Consider the following 27,196-nt stretch of genomic DNA (forward strand, 5'->3'; position numbering starts at 1 on the left):
GGACTCATTTATTGTTCTGGTGTAACTTTGAAGTTGTGCCAAAAAAAAAAAGTATAACTTGGAGTTTTTTTTACGTTGCGACAAAATGGTTTTTGGGTTCAAAACATTCATGCCTTGAAATTTTTTAAAACATGTGGAAAGCGAAGCAAACCCGTACGATGCATGTACTTACTTACTAGTGAAGTCAAAATTTTTCAAAAATGAAAGTTGAATAATATTATTATTAAAAAAACTTTTGGATATATGGAAGGCCATGTGAAATCCTCCAATGCGTTTAAATAGCATAATACAAATTTTTTGTCAACAGGGAAGAAGGAGATTCAAGCCTACGGACTTGCCTGTGCGGTATATTTAATGAAACTTCAGGATGACAGTCACTGGATGTGTCACCTAACACAGTTATCTCAAAAACAGGCCCAAACTATGCAGAGTGCCTAAGTGGCAGAGGGCATAAATTTAGGGGGGAAAGGGAAGAAGAATCTGTAATATAGGTTTAGGTAGGTACTAGGTAAGTAACTAAATTTGTATAAGATTTAATTTAAAATTATTCAAGTACGTACCTACCATCGAATTTCCTATATGGTTCAGCAAACTCATCGAAAACCTCGAAATTGTTCTGATCCGCATTTGGAGGGGAGAAGGTGACTTGCGAGGTGACGCAGGGGTTGATAGAAAAAATTCATAGCTCTTCTTCAGTAAGAAATTTTAACCTATTTTCCTCGAAAAATTCGTTATTCGCAAGATAAAGCGAAAAACTGAATTTTTTGGAGGTCTCATTTTCCCTTAAGTAGGGGGCTCGTACTCGGATACTTCTCAAGTATTCATCGGTTTTCCATAATAGAAATTTTCCTGAATGGACAATTTCAAGAATTTTTTCTCCCGAATCCCGATTCCCCAAATGATTAGGTGGGTACTAGTTTTCCGGTATTTTCCTAATATAAATATTCATCTACAAAAAACAAATTTACTGGAAAAATTAAAATTTGATTAAGGAAAATGGGCATGACTTTTTTGAAAATGAACGTCGAATTTGAAAATATAATAAAAAGTATAGGGAAGATAAGTACCCCAAGTCTTTTTTAGTTGCTAAAATGTGTGGTTTCTTTCAAAAAATTCCAAAAAGTCTCATTTTTTTTCCAAAATATATTCAAGTCTTGTTTTTTTCTAGGAATTATTAAGAATTGCAAAAAATAAAAAAAGACAGCATTTTCGACAAAAATTACAAAAAAGTTTTGCCGATAATTGCCAAAAAATCCTGCTTTTTGCTAAAACTGTGAAAGTCTTGCTTTTTTGACAAACATCTCACGCGAAGTCGCTAAAAAAAAAACACTTTTTCCTCTATAAAATCTAGTATTAAAAAATTACCCAAAATCTCTCTTTTTTGACAAAAATTTCCAAAAAGTATCATTTTTGCCAAAAATTTTCAAAGTTTTGCATTTGGCAAATTTCAGCAAAATTGCCAAGAAGCCGTGCATTTTGCTGAAATGATTGCCGAAGTCTGGTTTTCTGCAAAATATTGCAAAAATTGTGTTTTTTTCGACAACTTTACAAAAAGTATCCTAATACATACGTCACTTTTTTGTCAGAAATCGCTAAAAAGCTCTTTATTATTTGCTAAAATTGTCAAAAGCCTCGACGCTTTTTGTCAAAAATTACGAAATTTTCTTTTTGGTTTTTCAGTGTTGACAAAAAATCTCGCTTTATAAATCAAAAGGTTACAAAAGATGTTCAAAATTTTTTGGCAAAAATTACGAAATATCACTTTCTGTCAATAATTACCAAAAAGTCCTGATTTTGGATAACGTTTGTGCAAGTTTCTTTTTTTTTTTTTTATTTCATTTAATGAGCCATATACAGCAACTTATCGAGTTTAGTTTTTTATAGATTTTAATTGAAAACAAAAATTTCTGGTTTTTCCAACATTAAAATGTTTCGCGCATGTTTTATCGCTTTTTTGGTTACTTTTTTAAGATTTTTCGCTTATTACAGCTATTTTTTTTAAAAATGAGTTCGAATTCTGGCAAACGAAAGTTTTGCTTTCAACTCAAGTTAGATGATTTATTATTTTTCTCATGAGGAAATTCGATTTTTCAAAGTTTGACAGAATGTATATTAAAAATAGAAAAAATTACCTAGTTTAAAAAAAAACAAAAAAAAAAAAACAAATTGTTTGGTAATTCCAGGAGTCATATGCATGACTTACCTACAAAAATGATACGATTTTGGAACTAGGTATTTGAAAAATGAAATTCAGTTCCCTAAAATTTTGAATTTATGGAAATTTGCCGCAAAATTACATCAGCTGAAAATTTTTTCGATTGTTTTTCTGAATTTCTTTTATAAGACCTACAAAGGAAAAATTTAACGCTCCAAAACACAAAATTTAAATCCATTTTTTAAATAGCTTTGACAACTTACGTATAACGAACAATTTTTGCATTGCAACAAAATCTACAAAAATGAAATATGATTGATTTTTACCTAATTTCATTTTAAAATATGATTGTACCAATATTTTAAAAAATATTTGCATAAAAATTGGAATTTTGAATTTTTTTTGAAAATTACCTCACAGAATTTTCATGTGTCTGAATTTTAAAATATTTCTGCTTCATCAAATAAAGTAAAATTTTGTGCAAGAAAAAAAAATTTGGGCCAAAAGCGACATTATTGACAATTTTGATGATTAATGGCAGAGCTTTTTTGGAAATTTTTGGTTAATTAGTATTTTTGGAAAAAATGAGACTCTTAGAATTTCTAGGGCAAAAAAGCGAAACTTTTCAGCAGTTTTGTAACAAAAAAGTGAAATTTTTTAGCATTTTTAGGTGAAAAAGAGAAACCGTAACTACTGAAAAGGCAAAGTACTCGTAAACAGTTCGAAAAGAATACAAAAGTGAATACGTTTGTACATTATTTTCAGTGCCTGTTGATATTATTATTAACATTTTTTCTTTTTTATTCAAAAAGTAAGTAGCTATAGGGACAAGATTTTGAAAAATAATTTTTCAAAAAAAAGTAGCTTAAGTAGCCAAAATTTTGAAAAAGTAACCAAAAGTTACTTTTAGTTAACATTATTAGTAATTTAGATGGGCATTAATTCATGAAAATAAAAATTAGAAATATCAAATAATTCATACAGACACAGAGCTGTAAAGGAAAGTAGATATAGGTAAACACGCTATCAGAAAATCTCGCAACATCTCCCATATTCCAAATAAGTCTCTCAATTCTCGCTTCAATCAATACAACAATGCATTTTCATCTTTCATTTCACCACACTCGAATATAATTCTCATAAACTTCTTCGAAACTACAAACATCAAAGTTGCAAACTTCCCACCCCACACAACAGTGGCCGAAATTTCTCCTCGTCTGAGCGTCCAAACGACCAACGACGATTCCATCACACAAAACACTACAATTTGTAACCGTATCCCGAAGCAGAAAGAAGAAAGAAAAAATCCACAAGAAGGGTAAGTACATACGTATTTCACATTGCATTATGTAGGGGCGAGCAAAAGCACAGTGTTGAGAATCGCTGCTTTGGCGAGATAACACGTCTAAGTCGAAATGGAAACAATTTTTTACAAATGGCGTACACGGTGCTCATACGATAGGCATATTGCCTCTGGAACCATCATTATTGACAACCTCCATTGGTGTTATGACAAGTATAGAAAGTGACCGTCTAGTTCTGTACTATAGGCTACATATTTTATTATCGCCGATTACGAGCGAAATGCGCGATTATTACACTTTAGGCTACGGAAAAAGTTGGCTCGTTTTATTCCAACCCTTTAGAAATATTATCATGTCATTATATGTAGACCTACATATGGTATACGATTTGGCGAATTCTTTTTTAAAAAAAAAGCTGAGGTCCGAAGAAAAAAAAATACGCGAAGATATTTAATTTATTGTGAAATTCCGATCAAGTATACTGAAAGAAACCTTATTTTCTGGTATCGAATAAAAAATAACATGACAAATGACACTCGTTGTACAGTTATTATAGACTTGCATTACATTTTTCCTCGTCGTTCGTGACTTTGGGGATAAAGGGGTTGTTATGGTATGAAAAAAAAACTGATGAAAAAAGAGAAACATCGATAGAGTAAAAAAATGCAACCGAAATAATGGAAAATACATTGACGTTATTTGAACGATATTCGCTATATCGAATAAATAGGCAGCCTTTTAAAATATGTAGCAGATCAAATAATAGTACTGTACATATTCTTGGAAATTCATTTCGATAATACAATGTCCATTATTAAACGGCCATTGAATTTTCATTAAAGCAGATTTATTTTTTAATTAGTGTCATCCGGTATGGGGAAAAATAAAATCGGTTCGTTAACCTTTGCAGAGTATATAGTTTTTATTTTGAAACAAAAAAAAAGGTTGGTATAGGTAATTAAATTATGCAAACTCGATGATTCTGCGGGGTATAGGTATCTTTGAAAAGAAAAATAGTCCCGTTAGATAGATATCGGTTACGATATAATTCGCCATGTATTTTTTAATTACTGTTAGCAAGGGTTGTACGTATAGTATAACTTCGATACAGTGACAATGTAATCCATCTAGCTACTAAAAATAAACGCTATCGTCGTTATAATTAACCGTATCATTACGACACAATTCGCCATTCGCCACAACCGAGCTCTAATTACTACCCACAGTATTTTCGCAGAAACCACGAGGTCGGCTAATCGTTTTATCGACAAAAAATGAGTATATTGAATTTCATCTTATACTTATAAAGGTACTTGCACATTCTATTAAGAAAGAAGAAAAATGGGGAAAATGCTCCTCGTCGACACTGCTCAACCCGGCAATACCTTTCACGTTCGACTTTATTCGTTTATTGAAAAGCAATTCCACGGTATTAGCTTTTCATATTTAGGATACTCGCGTGTATACGTGGTATATTATAAGACGGATTTTCTCTTCGCAGCTTTCTAAACTCCATTAATTGTAACTTTTATTACGAGAAAAAATTACTTCTCAGTTGAAAATATACTGCGAACTAGTACTTTCTTTCGCTTCACGTGCATATAAAAATTAAGATATGCAAATGGTACCACGCTCACGTGAAATACCTTGCTTACTAAGCAGTTAAATTTATATGCAGACGTTTCGTCTCCATCGAGTTTATTCCCTTCAGCAACTCGTAGGTACTCCTTATATCCACCCCCGATTAGGTATACAAGATAATCTTACTCTGTGGAAAATGTATGCATACTGTATTCTGATGGTAAAGATGGCGACGTTATCGAGCTAAATAATGGATAAACGTTAATTTAATACGATGATGATGATGATCCGATGTTAAGTTCGTTTAAAAGCTAAATGACCCACACATATTTGTATGTAGATACGTACTAGATAGGTGTAATACTTATCCCATGTACTATTCACATATGAGAAGATATGCGAGTGAGATACAAGTTACACAAGCTACAATGTTATGCAAGTATTTATTGTACGTACCGAAATCCTCCATCCGTTTACAAGGTTTTGAATTTGTATCGTGCAACTTGCGTGGGCTGCAGATTTAAGGTGATGCGCGATTAAATTTGATGTTTCCTTGCAGTGTAATTACAATATTCCAATTTTACAGCAGCGTAGCTCGATTCGTTATTGTAGAACTGAGAACAGAAAAATTTAAAAATAAAAGTTTTAAATTAGATTTATACTTAGATAATTTTGATCTGAAAAAAATAAAAAATTTTGTGAAAAAGTTACCAAATTTTTTTTTTTTTAATTTTTTTAGTTTATACCTATCTATGGCAATTTTTCGATATTTTCGAACTTTCTTTTGGGATTTTCAAAAACCCCCAAAAAAAATGAAATTTTGAATTTTATTTAGATTCAAAATTTGAAAAATGATTTGGTATTTGTCAGACAAATAAAGATTAAACAGATACATTTCAAAATTTTGCCCTTATGAGATCAAGAATAGCTCCTACTTACCGTTTGCGATTTTTTTGCTTCTACATCCACATACGTTCTAGAATTGCTAGCTCGCATTAAAAAATCTTTGAAAATGTTACTACCTCTCCTCCCTCCTGTTTCATATCAAAAATTGAAGAAATCAAAAATTTTAATTCTTGAATTGCATCCATTTTCATCTAAAAAAAAATATAATTTGATCGTTTTGACTTCAAAAATATCTTTAAAGAGTGAGACTTTCTTCCTCCTTACAATACACAAAAATAGGAAAAATATAAAAATTAATATATTTACATATTTTTACATTATTTTTAATCCTTAGATTTCATCAATTTTTAATTTAAAATATACTATTTAATCACTTTGACTTCTCCTAGATGAAAAGGGGGAACTTAGCCATATCTTTTATAAAAATAATTAGATGTACTGAGAGATCAATTACTCAAGTGTATTTTTAATTTGCTAAACCACAGTCATGATTTCCCTCGAAAAAAAAACTTTGGATCCCAATTGGGGCTTCCCAGATTTGCTTGGATGGCCAAAGGGAGGGGTTTCTCTTGAAAAAAAATGGTAAAGTTAATAGTTTTTGATCAAAAAATGAAAAGTTTTGAAACTTTTTTTCAAATTTCAATTTTTTATTTTTTGAGCAATTTTGTTTTAAATTGTGGGCTTATATGTGAAGGGACCAATATTATTTGAGGGATCGAGAGAGAAAATTTTTACTTGAAAAAGTGATTAAACAAAAATTCCAATGCAGAAGTGCGAAATTTTCAAAAAATTTGTACAGACTTGAATTTTTTAAACTTTATGATTTTCTCTAATGAGACAAAGAGCTTAACATTATTTGGGTATTTAGAAACCAAGAACAAATTTTTCTTAAGAAAGGGAGTTATTTAGAAAAATTTTGACAAAACAATGGGAATTTTCAAAAAAAAATACCGATTTTGATCAACTAATTTTTTTTCCAACTACGTACCTAGTTCTTTCTTTGAAAGGGGTTTATAAAGGAAAATTTTAAGGCAAAAGTGGATAATTTCGGCATAAATGAGATTTTTTATTTTTTTCAAAGGGGGGAGGGGGACTACCAACACGATTTTTTCAGCCAGCAGAAAAATAAAAAATAAGGAATTATTGTCTTTCCTAACAAGTGAGTACATTACATATGTACTTATCCCAACCAACACAAAAATTTTGAATCGGACAAAGGGGATATCGATAGAGTACCCCAAAATACACTAACAGCGAAAATTTCATCAGCTGAAATTACTTCAAATTTGGTCTAAGTATTTTTCATGAAAAAAAAACAACAAAATTCGATCAAATTGATATTAGAAGGCTGTATTTTGTAGTTTTTACCCCGATGTTCGATCTCCCAAGTTGATTGGTGATGGTTTCGAACCGTTCTGAAGCCTCCAATAATCCCTCCGATCGATGGGAATACTTCCCTTGTGAGGTAAGTAACATCTTGACCGGATGAGAGATGAGAAATTCCAACCTTACAAAATAAGGTTCAGACAACTGGGTGGGGGGGGGGCAAATATGGAACATTCGCGACGTGCTAAGAACCGCAAACCGTATAACAAAATGATTTTTTTTTTAAATTACTACCTCATGAAGAAAAATAGTCTGCATTCAAAACAACAGAAAGAGATTTCAATAATGAATTATACATCTCTAGCGCAACCGAACAATATAGATATTATGCCAAGTCAACTACATAGTTATATCCATACAACACATTTTTCACGCATAGGCCTATAATAAATTTACAAAAAATCGATTTTGAGCCCAATCCGCGCACACGAGAAGTTCTCTCTTCAAGCAAATTGAAATTTTATAAACACAACCGTATAATTATTAACGCAATTCTCTCCAGCAGAGCAAAAACGTGAAATGAAATTGCAAACAGAGAATCAGCTGGTAATCTATCAATCAATTCTATGGAAAATTTTCAAAATAAACTCGCCCAAAAAAGTTGGCACGAGTACTTTAAAACACACAAAACGAGAGTAGAAACTATGTATCCAAACGCGCTAACGAAGCAATTCCAATTTCTCGCTCCCAATGACCTTAATCGTAACCGAAGGGTAAAATTCAATACACACTCCGCCACGTACATAGTACATACCAAATAAAAAATAAAATTCTCAAAAATAAATTGACATAAAAAATGACACTCAATACTTCAACAACATTACGATACTTGGGTCGTCTGTTTCGACTCAAATCCTTCGCGGTATAGATAGGGGGTATGTTTGTCCTTCTCAGTCTATAGCGTTTTTGTTTTAACGAATGGTGAAAAAACCATGTCTGAACATTTTCTAAAAGCTTTCGGCTGACGCATAACCATTCACAGAAATTCACTTTTGTATAAACTTTCAATAAAGTTCCGATAGTCTTTTTCTCTTCTTTTATTCTTGCTTTCGTACATAATTAGATTTCGAAAGCTAATTATGAAGTTTACGTTTGGCAATTTAAGTATAGTTTTATTTAAGTTTATCGCGTTAAAACGTTATATAAAAGTTTTACGAAAACGTATAGCCGACCCTTTGGGAAACATATTTCTCGAATACTTTGTTAAGGATTTTTTTTTTAGTCCGCAATTCCAAAATTTTCCAAGGTCTTTTCACATAAGTATAAGTACAACATGCAATACATATGTGGAAAGAGATACGTAAGTTTAAGACGAAAACTTTTCAAGATTCGGCCATCAAATCTCATATATAAACAAGTCGATTTATCTCATCGTCTGAGAATCTCTTCCTAATTAACGCAATAACACGCCATTATAATGTACAAAGATAGACTAACTCGATACCATCGTTTTACCGCAACAATGCGGAAATTTGTTTTCAAAATGAATATCTATACGGTAGGAATACCTATATAGGTAGGTACCTAAGTATTAAAACGAATAAAACTTTTGTTGCAGGTACAATGCGAATAATGAAAAATACCCTCGAAACGTTAACAATGTTGTAATAAAACTTTGAAGTAACATTCGTCTGTTATAAATATTATCAAACAAAAGAACCAGTGAATAGTATTGCAATATATATTATGTACTATAAACAGATAGTAGGTATAGGCCTACTCAGGTAGGTATTATATAATGCAGTACGTGGATAAAGTTTGTAAATATTCCATTCCTACGTGTATGAGAAAGCCTAAAAGTTCGACCAAATAATGAATTGTCTTTCGAAATATTTGAAACACAACTACATATGGCAACTGCACGCATTCCCATCAGCACACCAATTAGCAATGACTATGAAGCTGTTCATGTAATGCAATATGAAATTTCGTTATGTACTTCGTGTACATGTAAGTTGTGAAAGTTTGCGTTTCGGCAAACTAACCTATAATTTTCTCTGTTTTACCAACAAACTAGAACACGATTATAATAATTTTGAGCAAAAAATGAAAGTGAAAATGTAAACATAATTTCAAACAGGTGTCGCTTTGTTCTACGTGAAGGAAAATTGCTCGGGGACTGAATGTAATTCCAGTAGACCGACTTATTCGAAGATAAGGGTTTATTTCAACTAGTGATTACACCTACGTAGTTGGTATAGGTACATATATGTAGGTATGCTACTTCTATGCGAAATAAGAAAAATTAACGTGTTATGTAAAGTAATGATTTGTATCAATAACGTATAATCAAAACAAAATAGTAAATAAATACAAAGTTGAATTTAATTTCTAGGTACCAAAATGAGAAAAAAAACACAGGTACCGACTTATTCATTAAAGGGAAATATATCGTTAGGTACCATCAACCTCTCACTACAGAAATACCTTGCTTCAACAACAAAATAAAATGTTGAGCGACAAGAAAAATTATATCAAAATTCCCAGAATAATCATGCCTTCTTTTAAAAAAGTGTTGTTCTTCTCTTCTTTTTCACTTAAAATTTTATTTTTAGGTCAAAAAGATCAAAAAAATGGCTTTTATTGGAAAAAATAAAAAAAATAATTGCACTTTCAAGAGTTGATAGGTTAATACTTGATACTTTATATGAAAAAGTACCTATTTCATTAGCCTACCTTTAGATTTTTTTACCTATGTATTTGAAAATCTAAAAGACGCTGAAATATCAGTCCTCCCCCCCCCCCACACGCACAAAATATTGGTTGTAATAGGTATACGTACTACAGTTCACGCTGTTAAACTTTTAAAATGCTGAATTGGTCATTTGCCAAGCGACTTTGCGACAAAAATTTTAGTCAGGCTTCAATATTTTTCACGGAAATAGACCAAAAAATTTCCAAAAAATATATTTATAACACTGGAAAATTATTCAAAGGGTTCTTATTTTTCCAATATTTAAATTTTCAAAAAAATTTGTTCATGAACGAAAAAATTGAGAAAAGCACCATTAGGTCACACTGAAAGAAATAAACAGTAATAGTTACATTGAAACGATGCACTCAGTGCATTAAAACGCGGTAATTTTGGTATAGGAATGAAACGCATAAATCATTACATATTTAGAGAAGTAACTATTACACAGAAGTGCAGTAACCATTCCATCGTTTTTATTCAACAAATATTTAAAAAGTGGGGATAGGTGATATCAATTTCACGTTTTTCCGCACATCTAAATAATTCTCACTGAAACAAATTTTTCTAGACCTAATTTTCCTAAGAAAATTTTCCTACCTGACTGGGATTCGAACCGGCGACCTCTCGTTCCTAACTACCTACACTTAACGACATGGCCACGAGTAGAATATTTGATTCAGGCCCTCGAAGTATTTATAGGTTTTTCACTGTTTGAAAAAAACGATTTAATTGCAGTATGGCGATGTACTCAGTAAGGTAAGACCGCCTATTAGTACGCGGTTAAGGTTTGAGACGCTCCAGCTCCCAGAGTTGTGCATAAAAACTTATGAAATTTTGTACACATAAACTTTGAACCCTTGGCTACATAACTGCTTACTCACTTTTGAGTTTCCCATTGCTGATTTTTTGTAATAACGCAAAAATGAGGGCAACTCAAATGCGTACTAATGTAATGACATATTTAGAGGGAATTACTGTGAAAAAAACCAAATTAGCAATTCAAATATCCGAAAAAGCAAAGTTTTCAGATTTTAAAAAAATACATTTTTTTGACATCATATTTTTTGTCCATTTTTTTGAAATTAGCGTCAGTATCATGATCAGACTTCATAATCTTAAACTTAGATGGACTAAATACCAATTTCAGCTAATTTTATTCATTTTAATGCAAAATGATCAAAAAAATGAAAATTTACATGTAAAAATGATGCGTACTAATAGGACTTAGGAGGTGTGTACTTATAGGAAGTTTTTTGTTCTGACATAAAATGATGTCTAGCTCTATAATAAAATAATATTTTCGAAATGTCTTTTTTTTCATAAGAAACTACATAAAATTACGGATCGATTGGTATAAGATACTTACCAAATAACATTATTTTAATATGTTCAATCTCATTTCCCATTTTGATGAAAAAAAATCCAAAACACAGTTTTTCATTCAAATTGTTCTCAGAGACAGAGTTTTCAATCAAACTGCGTGATTTTTTCGGAGAAACTAGGGTCATTAGTCAGCTACGTCATGGTGTGGTCAAATTTTCGATCAGTGTTACCAATCGCGAGAAAAACGCAATGCGTACTAATAGGCGGTGCGTACTAATAGGCAGTTTTACCTTACATCGTTTACTGTATTCAGTAAATCACTACATGGTTCTCAGTCATGTTTAAGGAATGTAATCAATGCTTACTATACGATGTACTTATTACCCACCAAATGATGTTTTGAATACCATGTCTGCAGGACTGAGTCCCCAAAGAAATGTAATGAGAGCATAGAAATGAATTTTTAAAAGTGATGCAATAAATCCATCCTGGCGATGTACTCATTCCATCACTTGATGCATTCTCTGATTTAACCTATGTAATCATTACATCAAAATGATGTAATTTGAAAATTACTTGTACTGTGCAGTAACCATTGCATCAATTTCGGGACTGAATAAAGCGTTTTGAAAATCATTTCTTTCAGTGCAATAACCAATGTAACTAAATTTTTTATGAGCAAAAAGAGACCGTGCATAGTTACTTTTACGTCCTAATCATCATTATAGATTTGGTCATCTGCGTTCATGTCTGGCCCCCAGAGCAAAAGTTATTAACCCGTCTGTGTGACCTCTCAAGGTCGTCTGTCTGCCTGTCTGCTTGTCTAGACTCCTAAGGTCATTGAACAGTCAGTATGGCTTTCAAAGGTCGTCTTTCGGACCTCTCAAGGACATTGACCCGTTTGTCCACCTTTTCAAAGTCGCCTGTCTTCCTGTCTGGCCTTTGAAGGTGATTGGTCCAGCTGTGTGATCTCTCAAGGTCGTCTGTCTGCCTGTTTGGCCCTCTAGGGTCATTGACCCGTCATCCCAAGGTCGTCTATCAGCGTGTCTGGCCTCTTAAGATCGATTAGTGACCTACTTGATCAGACTCAAGGTTGTCTGCGTGCTTGCATGACTTTTGAAGGCCGCGTGTAAGACTTTCTAATCACTTGAGATGATTGAGCCATCTTTCTGGCTTCTTGAGGTCGTCTGCCTGACCTTTCAAGGTCATTGATCTTTGTATTTGGACTTTCAAGGTTACTGACCTACCTGATCAGACACTCAAACTTGTCTTTGTGCCTGTTTGACTTTTCAAGATCGTATATTGTAAGACTTTCTGGTTTCTTAAGGTCATGGGCCCATCTTTCTGGTTTCACAAGGTCGGTTATCAGCTCTCTCAAGGTCATTGACCTTTGTGTATGGACTTTCAAGGTTACTGACCTATCTGATCAGACATTCAAAGTTGCCTTCGTGTCTGTCTGACTTTTCAACGTCGTATGTAAGGCTTTGTAGTCTTTTCAGATCATTGACCTTTGCATCTGAACTTTCAAGGTCACTGGCCTACCTGTTTCCTGAAATGCTGATACACATTTTGTAAAACTGGCACTTTACCGAGTACATATTTTGAGACCATGTCCAGCTTCACAAATTAATTTTTACTGGAATCATATCAAAGGGGGCCTTTAGTTTTTGAATCACCCTGGTACTTCAATTTTTAATCAGAAATTCTTGCTGTAAAAATTATTTTCCGATGAGTTTTTTTTTTTACCATGCTTCCTTATGTTAATTTCCTTAAGAAAAATGAGGTTTCGGTCACAAGATAAAATTAATTTTTTGAACTAAAATTTTCAGAATCTCATTTTTTAGCAGGGACTGGTAACGTTAACAAATTTTTTAACAAACCAAAAAAAACAGTACCAAAACCAATACCAATACCGCTTCCTCTGAAAAAAAACTTAACAATACCAAAACGTTTTCCTGTTACCTACTTTTAGTGTTATTTTTTAAAACTAAAATACTGTAAAAAAAATGTGAATTAGCAATTAAATCTCTCTTTTTTTTGTACCCTATTTTTGTGATTGTGGTGGCTGAAGAATGAAGATCTTCCCTTTTATGAAGCCTGGTCAAAAATCGACTAAAACAATTTTTCAATTCCTCAATTTTAATATAATAATATAAAGTCAACTGTACACATCCTATTTTTGTACTTTTCTACATCAACTCTGATTTTTTAAGAAACTATGCATCCAATGAGAAAATAAGATTGAGAAATATTGTAGAGCACGAAGTTTTCATTCTGCTCAAACTTCAAAGTGGGTTATTTTTCACAAAAATCTCAAAATTGTTCACAAAAAACCGAAACCTCAATACCAATACTTACCCGAATACGTTTTGTTACCAGTCCCTGTTTTCCAGCTGATATTAAATTTTGAACAATAAAATTCAAATTTTCAAAAATGTATATATTAAAAAATGTAACCTCAAAGTTTACGAAGTACATACCAGTAACTGAAATTGTCTGAAATGGCATAAAAATGTTATCAAAATTCTTAAAATTTGATAAGAATTGACTAAAAATTATTGCAAACATCGCGAAGAATTTTTTAATTATTTAATTAAAAGATACAAAAAATATGATTATTGTTGAATAAATACAACCTCATCAATCACAGAAGATAAGATAAGGCTCAGAATTACAAATGCAGATTACCTACTTACTTCTGAACCCCTTCTGTAAGCGTAACTGAAAATGTATTTATACAAGGATAAGAAGAAAAAAAAGTTAAAATAAGGAAAATAAACGATAACAAAGTCGACTTTAAAAAATCTTGGTACTGGTAAGTTCAGCACCCTGAGACATTGCGAAGATTTGTCACCTTTATACTTTATAGCATACCTACCTACCTACCTACCTACCTACCTACCTACGTAAACCGTGCAGCTTTTTACACTATTTTTACAATCTTATCAAAGGAATAATCGGGCAAAAGAGTAGAGAAAAATGAAAAGAAAAAGGTGAGGAAAAAAGAAATACTTTGTGTATATAATACATAGAATAATCATCTTAATACCAACACTTGGTTGATTTAGTTTCTTTTACGTGTAGCGTTGAAAATAATGACGTGTACTACGATTCGCGGGTACTTTATACACGAACCTTGAATTGTACGTTTTCGAAATTGGTTTCCGAATTCAATTTTTATAAGGGTTTGGGTTTAAAAGAAGCCATTTTCGCTTTACGCGATTCTCATATTTCTCTCGGGAATTCACACAGATATATTAAACCGGCGGAATTATTTTTTTTTCTTCATAAGAATACCAAAGCTAGGCGCACAGTACCGGTATGCACCTTTAACATTCAGTTGAATACGAGTATTTGCGTACCTATAGTTTACAACTGCATCCGGAATTTATATTATTTTAAGGAACGAACTAAGCCGACAACATTTTTTAATCTTAACACAACGACGACGATAGGATTTTAAAATATGGTTAAATTCGGGCTCGAGTCGAGTTGCAAAGCGCTTAGTTATAAGTACTATAGGTAGCTAGATGGTCGTTAATTTGTAACATTTCCTCGAATACTTATCATTAAAGCAAAGTACCTACCCATTGGAAGAAGGTTACAAGTTTTATTAATAAAAATCTGTAGCTGCGTTCGAACGAATTTAAGCGTTAACCGTTTATCGTATAAAGTTTAAAACGAGCTTCCTTCGCGTTAATTTTTGCCCCATAAGCGTAGCCCATCATCAGAAACTGCTTTTTGGATAGCGTGTCCATTAACGTGTATACGTTCCACGTATGGTATATGACCGCTCATCCATCAACAATGTGGCGTCCAAGCGACGACATACAGGGTGGAATGGAAAACAAAGCTGATGTATTAACATAGTTAAGGGAAACGAGGTCGAAAAAAATCCACTTTATTTCCTCAAACTAACCACGCAAATCTATCCTATAAGTACCAACAATACTCGAATCTACAAAGTTTCTTCGTCCAAATAACAAGAAAATGCTTATTCAAAAATATAAGAAATTACAAGAGGGTACCTCCACCCACGTTCTATGAGTACAAATGCTCGAAGAGATCGCAGGTGAACGTAATAAAAATTAATTAGACAATATCTTATATAGCCCATCTGTAAATTTTACGAATAATTTCACAAAAGAAATACTGCTCTCGAAACCGCAGCGTTATTTATCTACGTCAATGTTGAGAAAAATACATCGAATTGAAGTCTGCGCTCAACGTACTATAATAGAAAACTTACACCATATAACAAGATACCATTTCAAACTCGACATAAAAAAATTCCCTCGACAACGAAAGCTTCAACATACACAAATACGCTAATATTCAATCTCGTTCGCCGCTTATTACGTAAATTAAAAAACTTACTGCGTTTAATAATTAAAAACTTTCGTTTCCTTAGTTAACGTGGATATATATAACTTATAACAAATTCTGCGATAGAGACGAAAATCCATAAAACCTCGAGTTACTCTATTCGTCGTCGTCGTCGTCAGCTACACGCTGCAGTATTACTCGTAAACTGGCAACAGGATACCAGAACTGATCAAAATTTCATATTTTTTCAACTTTTTCCACTCAACATTTCCGAAACTTTGATGATCAATAAGCTATAAAATATGAAGCTGGAAAATTTGTAACGTGTCTATAAAAAAAATACGTATTCCACTTAGAAAAGATCAAAATTGGAATAGGTATGAGTTAGGACTTGAGGATACTTTTGTGAGCAACAGATGAAACGAATTTGTATTTTAAATAGGAAAGTACGTGCATATTCAATTTTATTGAACAATAAAACTTCGGAGGAAGTAGATAAAGGGAAAAGAGAAATTCTAGAAGACCATTTAACAGTACAATAGAAGCCTAAAATGTTTTTTAATCGGAGGTCATGGAAATATGTATCATCGTTTCAATGAAGCTTAAAATGGCAAAACGCAAGTTGAGATGAAACAAATCACATGCTTTGGTGTAACCTTTTATTTTTATTTTTTGGTTGAAATTTAATGAAGCTGGGTAACATGTAATGACACAAAAAAGGTGTTAGTTGAAACAATATTTCACAAAAAAAATACCCCTCCTCTGTCGAAGGATATTTTAGGTATTCCATGTTGAATCAACCCAATTTCGAGCTTAGGTATTTCAACTTTAGGCACTCAAAATTTTTTTGTGGATTCGCGAAAATTGACATTTTCTTGATCAAACACGTATCTTATTATTTCTTGGGTTCGATTGATTTTTCAATTTTAGGCGAATATTTTGAAAATCCAAAATAGATCATATTTGAGGGATTCGTGCTTTTTAAAAAAATATGTAGGTGGTGATAAAAATTAGTTCTGACGCTAATATCAAACCTTTCAAACCATATTTCACCACTTTCAACCACTTTGGAAGCCTCAGCTTGACTTTCGACTTCTCCAAAATTTTGAAATTACTCCAGAATTGTAAAATTCATTTGGGTGGTTAAAATGAGCCGATTTCCAGGCGAGCACCTGGAGTATCTTATGGACCATGAACAATCAAAAAATGCTGGTCAAAAAAATCACACTCAAGAGTGTCCATCATAAAAATCGGCATAAATTTACTTGGATAAACTTATCAATTACCTAGGTCGAAAAAAGCCACAACTCGATTTTAAGCTGCTCTAATCAATTTTCAGGTATTCTAAAGAATTTTAAAAATAATAGAAAAATCACAAATCGAGCTGGAGAGTTCAGAATGGTCCAAAATGACAAAATTGAAGTTCGGAAGGTTCGTTTTAGACAAGATGCAATCATTCGCGCAAATTCAGAAGTTCCGGAGAAATCAAAAGTCTTGCTGGGAGCTTCGAAATGGCCGAAAATGGTGAAAACCGGTTCGGAGTAGCTGATATTAGTTTTTGGGACTAATTTTCATTATTTTAACGGCATAAATATATTTTTTTCAAAATTAAAAAAAAAAACACCAAAAATGGTCAATTTTAGGTTTTTAAAAAATTTGCAAAAAACAAAAAAATGAATTAAAGCCCCTAAAATTTTGCTTTCGAGGGTTTCATCAGACCATATCTACTCTTTTCAAAACTCACAGAAAATAACCAATTTATCTATGTATAATGCTGAATTTTAATCTAAATTTGGAGCCTCTTGAATCCCTCGAGGGTGGTGAGATCTCATTTTGAAAAATAATTCGATGAAAATAGAATAAAGAATGGCCAATCGTTATTTTATTTTTTATCAACTATCAAGTATAAGTTGAGCTTCTACCTTGAAAGTTCAATTTGAGCTTTTCAAAGTTATGTCACTCATTTGGAATCCCCTAATCCACTTTCTTCAAGTCTACAAAAAAATTTACTTCAAGTTCAATTAGTCTATCTTCAGGCATGAGCTTTCAATGTTCAGCTATTTCACAAGAATTTGCAAATATGTATACGAAAATCACGAGTTTTCCCTCCACCCCCTCACCTGAAGGGTTAGAATGAAACGGCGATGTGAAAAAAAACTAAGCAAAATCTGAAAACGCTAATTCCAATTGCAATTGCACTGATTGTTCATAAAATAATCTACACCTACCCCAAAGCATTTTTCATTCACATTCACGGCAAACTGGTTAGGCAATTTTATTAACATCTGTATATTCAATTCATTTTTGGATAGCAATAGGAGTTGTGGTTTTGAAATGTTTCGTTTGCAAAGCGATTTTCAAAACTTGCACAAATCACTCTTTTTGACCTGAAGTCCCGCCCCCTCCCCTCCAATAACAGCCTGGTTTTTATCAGTGGTGCCATTTTTTTGGTCATTATTGCCAATTTCAAAAAATCGAGGAAAATTAACCAAAAACTTACCAAACTATATTCTTTCTGTTTTTTCGAAATTGGCAATAGTGGCCAAAAATTTGGCACCACTGCGTTCCAAAATATTTCTCATTTTTCAGAAATTATATATTTCTATGTTTTAGCTTGATTAATGCAAATTATTTGAGAAGAAAAAATTTTCAAAACAAGAATTTACCCAAAGATAAGCGATCTGCAAATTTTCAGCCGTTCAGTAAAACCCAAAAAATGGTCTTGAATTTTTACGACAATTGGCAAAGGACTAGATCGACGCAGAATCTCAATTTTTGAAGCAAGATAATTTTTTCCAAAACAGGTCGGGTAGGGGCTGAAGCGAAAAACACACGATTTTTTCGAAAATGCCTCCTCTAGCTTTGAGCTGTCACATCTTTCCTCCGAGGACACCTCGGAGCAAAACTTTTTCTTAGTGACTTTCAACTCAAAATAAACGCCTCTAATGAATTTGGCCAAAATTTTCTGAAATTTATTTTTTCACGATTCACCCTATAATAATATTACACTACCTATTTTACAGCAATATTTGACCATATTTTACATAACTTTCTATATAATTCTCGAGTCAGTTTATCAAATTGCTTCGCATTATAGCGGCTTTAATTTAAATTTTTGACATAATTAGGAACAAGAAAGCGCGAGTTCGTCTGAAAGGAGTAGGCATTCAATTACGAGTACAAATCTTTCTTCGCGTAGTAAAGCCAACGAAATAATCATCTTCAAAAGAGACGTCTAGTCTGAAATTACATACACCGGTATAAGAAGCCTTTAAACGCCAAAATTTCGTTCTTCAATTGAAGCTTGGTTGCTTTTTAATATTAAAAAAATTGCAAAAATTATTTTAAATGGCGTTCAGCCAAATTCTTCGGCTTTGCGCCAGAAAAACAATACTCGGTTTAATTTCTCACAAATAAAATTACGTAACAATTTCAAAACGAAAGGCGTAATTAAACAAAAGTTGAGTTTTAATTTTCACGACAAAAAGTAAAGAAGCCTTTCTTTTTCTTTTCGTCTTTTATTGTCACGAGTAGAAAAAAAATCACTTGCGGGTAATAAATTAGAGAGCTTGAATTATTACTGTCTTTTGAAAGATTTTCGTTATTTTTCAGTCTAATTATTAATTTGTTTTTTGAATGACACCTACTTACTCATTTCAAATCCTACGTACTTATATTTTGTATTTTACATGAAAAATAAATAGGCGTACGTATGTAGTACCTACCTAAATTGTTACATTAGATACCTGTTTTCAGAAAATTATCCAACTTGCAAATCAATCAATTGCTAGAAACTCGATTTTTTCAAACTTTTATAAATTTGAAGATGTTCATTCAATTAAATCGTAACCAAGAATAATTTTTACGAATGAACAACTCATAATTAAGTAAGTAAACAAATACCTATTAGTTCTATAGGACACTATCTCAAAATATTCCACAGTCGTTCAAGCCTTATTTCCACATTACGCTCATAATAATTTCAAAGACTCGCCAACACGACTGAAAACGACCACAAATGGGTATCAAATACCTTGCACCAAATTCATCGTCTTAGAGCAGTCGCAGTCTGTTTATTACATAACGAATACTATGCTAGAATAATGAACACCACCTATAGCAGCACATCTTTCAGATTAACGTTCAGCCAAGTTAATGAAGTTTCTCTCTCGTCTTTGTGCATAAATATAATAACACCAGAAAACGTAAATGTAAATAAATGAAAATACTAATGGAATAAATAATACAATAGCGTGATGGAATTAATACCAGCAGCGTTTATGACAAGGCTTCCAAGAATTTTGGCAATTTCCAAATCTGTGAGCTTTTTAATCCCACATATTATAAGGATGAGGAAAGATGAAGGCATAGGTATGATAATATAACCATATATTTACGAACAAGATGACGCGAGTATATAATTAACCTAATCGTTATATTTGACCTAGGTAGGTATTCTACCTTGATTTCCGGCATTTAAAAAAAAAAAATGAAAAGTCAACTTTAAAAATCGATACCTACCGCACAACTACTGTCAAAATGTGAATAACCGTCATCTTATGTAAGTATACACACGTGAAAGGTTAAACCAAAAAAATGACCTAATTATAAAATTCATTCGATAAAATAAGCTAGAAAATTAATTGAAGGGTGGTTTTCCAAAACGCATTAAGTCCCAAAAGTAAGTTCCGAGAAAAAGCATAAAACATACTCCCATTTCATTAGAGGGCTTATTTTGAGTATGCAACCAACCTAACATTGAAGTTTAGGTATAGCTTGATATGATCCAACACGCGGTGTTGAGTTGAATGTTGCACAAGAGATTCAACAAGTGTTGAAAAACATGGACTTAATGCGTTTTGGAAAACCACTAGACGTTTTATGTTGAAAAATGAGCATTCATTCAGGAAAATTATGAGGTAACTATAAGATAATTATAAAATGAAAGTACCATCTTGTAGGAAAATCAATTTCCAACAAAATGGTTCCTACTACTTACTGTTTATTTTCAATCGCCAGTGCACAAATTGAAGAATTAAAAAAAACACCACGCTAAAAGTACATTTTTCTGCCTTTTCTCCTTTCCAGCTTACATATTACCATTCAATTCAAAACCTCTTATCAAAAATTATGTTTGTATTTCACTTCTGAGGAATTGTGATTTTCTGAAAGTTTTTGCCTTATATTTTCGAATTACGTTGATATTGATGTCGTTTTCTTGTGATTCGATACTGCTGAGCGCGAAATTCGTATGAAAAAGATTCCATGTTGTAAAAGCAGCTTAATTTTGAAAATGGTGGAAATTTAGGAGAGGGCTGAGTGAGTATCGAATCATAAGAAAACAACGAAAACGACACCAAATTCATCAAAGTACATTAACTTTATTTCAAAAATGAATAGAAATTCAGGAGGGGGCTGAGGGCTCCGGAGGGGCAGTTTCAGTGTAGGAGAAAATTTGACGCCATATTCATGCTCAGTGGTATCGAATTATAAGACAACGATACCAACGTCATCAAAGTAACTTCATTCCCAAAATAGTGAAAATTGAGGTGGGGGCTGAGGGCTCCGGAGGGGCTGTGGGGGTGTAAAACAAAATCTAACGTCATATTCGTGCTCAGCGATATCGAATCATAAGAAAACGACACCGTACTCGTTGATAGTCATTTTCCCCAAAATTCCCATTTCACCCCCCCCCCCCACACACACACACACACACACACACACACACACATTTCCCAATTTTCTAACATGGCGCACCACCGCAAAAATTTCGAAAAAGGTATTGGGTCAAAAATACGTCCAAAAAAGGTGTTTCTAAAATGTACCTCGCAATCGTCATTGTTAAATACCATAAAATAAGTTAAAAAACTGAAAACGTCATTTTTGAGGGGTAAATATGGGGGGGAGGGGGTTGAAAATTTCAGTGGCGATACTTCCTAAGGATGCACGTATACAACATACTATAAAATTTTAAAAATCAGTTCGTATGGGAACAAGCGATTCTACAAGCGTTAAAAAACATGGACTTAATGCGTTTTGGAAAATCAAGCGCATTTCAACAATTTCACAAAAAGCTGGAAAGAACATGGATAAAATAGGTATTTTAGGTAGGTATGCGTCTCAGATGATGTGTCCTGACGTCACTAACCAAATGGCGCGAAAAAATCAATTTCGAAAAAAACGGACTTAATGCGTTTTGGAAAACCACCCTTCAATTACTTTTTTCACAACGCCAGCAACGTCACGACAATTTCTACAGCACATTTTTTTTTTTTTTTTTAATAATTCAACAAAATGAGTACAGTTAGGGAACGTTAATTGATAAGCTAAGCAAAAAAATAGGTAGTATCATTCTTTCTTCAGTTTCAATGGAACATGTATAAATAATTTCGTTCATGAAAAATGCAATATCTTGATTCAATCTTTGCCGTTGTCGTTGTGTCGCATGCAATGAAACTTTATTCAGCTTTACAAAAACACCCAAACAGGTCAACGTTCAAGGAAAGAAAATTCCGGCGGGAAATTTTTTATTGTATAGAATAGTCGTCGAAAATAGGTAAGACCGTGAACAGGTGAATGAATGGAATACTCCTATTTACAGGTTAATAAACCTATTTGAAAAAAGAAAAAAAGATCATAAAAATTAAAAATGTCGAAAAAATAACGAATTTTTGTCGATTGCATTAAATGCAAATTTTCGACTTCATTCCAGAGTAACCTGTGCTGAAAAATTCGATATTTTACATTTCTTGCATCGAAAAAAGAATATGAGAAAATTCACTACTTCTCATCCACTGTCACATTTTGAAGATGGACTCCATTTCTATGAAACTCTGCTTCCAAAAATTCTTGATTTTACATCTCAAACATTCAGGATTTCCAATCGATTCTGACGAAGATAAACTTTCGAGTTCAACATGAACAATTCGACAAATTCCAAAATTTTCGTTTCTTGCATTAAAAGTGAAATTTTAAAAAATTGATGCTAAATCAACGTCAAAAATTTCACGATTTTTCATCGATTATTATGAAAGACACACTTTAGACTTCATCCCTGACGAAAAACTATCCCAATCGGCATGAAATTTTAGAATTATGCAAAGAGGTATTGAAAGAGTACCTATCTCAATTCTCAAAACATATCACCAGCGAAAATTTTAGGGTCTGAAATTGATTTTTCGATTCAAATTTGGCTCACTATGAGAAAAAAAATCAAAATTTGATCTAACTAACATAAAAAGCTGAAATTTGGTTTTTACAGGGCCTGGTTTTTACCATATTTTCAATCTCCCGAGTCAATTTGTGATGGTTTTGAACCAATATCGAGTCTCCAGCGGATTTATGGATTCTCCATTATTGAAAAAAACGCTGTAAATAGGGTGAAAATGAAATTCAGCATCCATAAGCTCTGATTTGTCATCTTTCGATCAATTTGGGCACATATTTTCAAAATCTTTTCGTGTCGGTGAAAATGATTTTTTGTGTATGCGTAAAGAGAAAAAATCTGAAATTTATAGGCGCCTGAATTTCATTTTCATCCTATTTAAGTAGAACAGCATTTTTTTGAAAACCGGAAAATCCAGAATCCGCAGGAGACTCCAGAACGGTTTAAAATCATCACAAATTGTTTCGGAAGATCAAAAATAAGGTAATCAAATTTCAGCCAATTTAGTAAATCAACTTGATCAAATTTGATTTTTTTTCATGAGGAATGCTCCAAATTTGAAGTTTTAAAAAAGTGCTTAGAACTTCTCTCTGGATGCTTTTTTTCGCCGTATTTTTTTTCAGCTCAAAAAATTTACATTATTCTAAGTATAGGTAAGTAATTTAAAACTCATACCACGCAATTGACTAAAAATTTCATGAAAATTTGAGATCTTCTGGGCAAGCATTCAAAATTTTTAGAAGTTCAGTTTTATTATTACGTATTTTTTATTCGCAAAATTTCTTAATGTTTGATACATTTAGGAATCCCTGTTCACAGTCAGTTAAAAATTTTCCTTTTATTGTGAAAAAATGAAAAAAATTTCACGACAGGCCTCCATGATTTTTTTCCAACAAATTATTATAAATTCTCGTAACTTTTATAGAAAAGTCAACGTAACGCTGGCTGAACATAGCACACAGCACAACACACGCAGCACGACGATCCAACTCATTCATTACATTTGAAAAGTGAAAAACAAGAAAGGCACGGATACTCGACATCTTTCACGATCAAGCGTATAATTTATTTTAAAATACACTCGAGCATTAATTCTTTAAACAATTTTAAAGCTTGTGAAAGAAGAAGAAGAAGTGAAAAAAAGACACCCTAGCAACGCGCTTTTAATCATTACAGAAATTAATGAAGTTGCGACAAATAACAGTACAGTTTCACGCTTTTGAGTTGCGGGTGCCTTTGCAAAAAAAATATATATATATTATAAGAGAAAAACAAATAATTTTCATAAAAAAGTTGAACATTTTCAGTATTTTCCCGCTTTTTTTTTTTTTGGTCTAAGGGAAAAAATTGAAAGGAGCGAAAAATTAAGTCGAGAAATACCATCATTAATTAACGCGTTTTCGGTTTTAGAAAAAAAAAGAGAAGTAATTTTTCATTCGTTCTATGTTCAAAATTAACCGCGTTATAATTTACTCGTCGGTGGTAATTTTGTAAAAACGGTACAATACCAGAGTCTGCTACACAACATGACCATTGAAGTGATCCGAAACGCCCGTAACAATTTTATAAATATGTAAATGACAATGGGCGAAAAAATTCAGTCGTAAAATTACGATGTGGCGTTTAGCTCGTATATATTCGACGTCGACTCGTTATTTTAATAGCGCGACAAAACGACTATACTTGACTTTCGTCAAAAAATTGACATTATGTAATTTAGTATTTTACTGGCACCGACGACTCACCGAGTATTATTTCACTTGGTATTTACCGCAACGTTCTTCTTTCGGTTTTATTGACGAGGCTTCGGATATAGCTATACTATACGTTTCTCGACGAAAATTTATACCCACCTCGTACAAGTGCAACAACCACGAGATATGTGTCTTGTTTCGTGCGACATTTGTCGTTCGATATTTCCCCAGAGAAATATTTCACACGTATCAATATTTCTACAAAAAGCTAATACACCTTCGCATCTATGATTCAAAATTCGTCTCTCGTTGACCTTTCGTCACTTTCACTAGTCTACGCTGCGTGCTCCTTTCGTCCTTTTCCTTCGCCGCACTCTTCCGCGAATCCGTTAATTAATTCTCGGATCGCTTTTGAGTTTTGCCTTTGCGTACCAAATGACGAAAGTTTATCATCGTAGGAATGCGAAATAAGAAAGGTAACACGATGAGATTGGTCCGTAAATGTCGAAATGGGTTACAACGTAATAAGATTCAACGTGTGGAAGTAAATTGGAAGTAAATCTGCATGTTTGTATTATTTACAATCACGTCGCCGAAAAACGGATATACGACAAGGTACAAGGCGCTGATAAATATTACTACACCTTGTCTACCTACCATTCTATACGCTTTGAGCTGTTTTTCGTTTTACCTTGTCATATACACAACGAATTTAATACAATGAATCCCCGTCATCTCCCACAGATAAACTTAATTTCGGAATATTGCGATGTAATATGATTCTTGATGCGGGCGAGTTTGACATAAGCGAGTTTTTTTCCCACCCTCTGCCTTCAACACGCTTTATACGTAGGTACCTAGGTACGTATAGCGAATTCCAAAAGCGAATCTAAATATCGCGTACCGAGAATTTATTTTTTAAGGACAAACGCGATTAGAAAATACGATTAAACGTGATACAAGAAATATTTCTCGATATTGCAGTTATATGTACGATATAGTACCTACCTAAGTTATTAATTTTGAAATTTTTTCTACTAAGGTTACGTTCGTTCGTGCATCGTGCGCTCTTCGATCGAAAAAAATATAAGAAAATTTACGAAACGCTCTGGGTGGCATTTAATGAAGTAATATTTCTTATAATGATCGAATGAACCTTTGTGACTTGATTATAAACGTGCATGTTCGCACTCATTACAATATCGCGTAGACGCGTATCTTGACGACGAAATATTACTCGGGGATTTTTCTTTACAAAATTATTTTTAATATTTGGAAGCGGGTACCTACTACCTACCTACTGAGCGATCAACTGAGAATTTATTTCTGCAAAATTATTTCTAAAAATAGAAGCAAATAGGAGAATAGCGAATGGAATTCAAGCGAGTACGTGACAAGAAAAAAATACAGGGGAAGCAAATTTATTGAATGTAAAATTTATTTGAAGGTGATACCTAATGACAGGGGGACAGGCAGTATGCTGGGCTATTCCAGATAGGTATAACCTGAGAAACTGCGATCGGACAGAAATAACTAAAAGCTGAGGCTGGTCTCAAAAGTTGGTATAAATACCCCTATTTTGAAAACACTCGGGTCTACCGATCCGCAGCTGCTGCCTTCACCATTTTTCTGAACTTTCAGTCGAGAAAGCTGATCGCTCAAATTGGTTCCTAATTATAGAAATTTTCGCGCTGAATCCGAATATATGGGTCTGCCGACCCTTAAGTGCTGCCAAAGCCCCGGCAGACTGGGTCGAAGGGGGGCCAAATTTGGAAAATTTCGTGTTTTTGGGCTAAATTCCCATAAAAAGCAATAAAATCAGATTACAAATTATATTCAAACGGTTTAACAGAATGCTCTAGGGCTGAAATGATTTTTAGGGGATGAAGTTTTTTAAAATTCCCATTTGAGGGAGCGTAAAGGGAGTATCAATAAATTCACCAAAAATGGTCTTGTGATACATCCAAATAATTATACCTATGTTTTTTTGTGGTAGAATTCAATTATAGCAATATTTTTCACATTGGAGATTCTAGATACTAATCACTTTCTGTATGCAGATGATCTTGCACTATTAACTGCCCAACATAATACATTTGTGGAGGTGGAGGACACGTAAAACCAGGCTATAGAGGAACTGGACACATACTCGTACTATGAAGACAACCACCTCAAACCAAATCCAACCAAGACAGAAACATGCTCTTTTCATCTCAGAAACTGTGAAGCAAAGCGACAATTGAATATTCGATGGAGTGGAACAGATCTGAAACATGTAGATAACCCAAATACCTAGGTGTAATCCTAGATAGGTTCTTGACCCACAAAAGACACTATGAGGCAACTAAAATGAAAGTTGCAGCAAGAACAAATATAATTCACAAACTAGCAGGCAACAGTTGGGGAACTAAGCCCCAAGTTATGAGAACATCTGCGCTGGCACTGTGATATTCAGCGAGGGAGTATGTCTGCCCTGTATTGGAGTTGTTCAGCACATACAAGTAAAGCTTATATGTATACCCTTAAACGAAGCATGTAGATTGGTGACGGGGTGCTTACGCCCAACAACAACATCATTGAATAATCTGTATGAGTTGAGCGGAATTGCCCCACCAGCAATCAGATGTGAAGTTGCATCCATGACAGAGAAGACAAAGATGC

General features: G+C 33.2%; 1 protein-coding gene across 2 annotated transcripts in view; it reads right to left on the bottom strand.

Moving 5' to 3' along the window:
- LOC135836612 (uncharacterized) overlaps positions 1–27,196 on the bottom strand; it is a 196,816-nt gene that overhangs the window by 158,165 nt on the left and 11,455 nt on the right. For both annotated transcript variants that reach the window (XM_065351551.1, XM_065351550.1), the window contains exon 2: positions 5,497–5,654. The gene's annotated coding sequence lies outside the window, so the exon portion shown is untranslated. The remainder of the gene's footprint in view (positions 1–5,496; positions 5,655–27,196) is intronic.

Source organism: Planococcus citri, chromosome 2 (genome assembly GCF_950023065.1).
Source record: "Planococcus citri chromosome 2, ihPlaCitr1.1, whole genome shotgun sequence".
Taxonomy (NCBI): Eukaryota; Metazoa; Arthropoda; class Insecta; order Hemiptera; family Pseudococcidae; genus Planococcus; species Planococcus citri.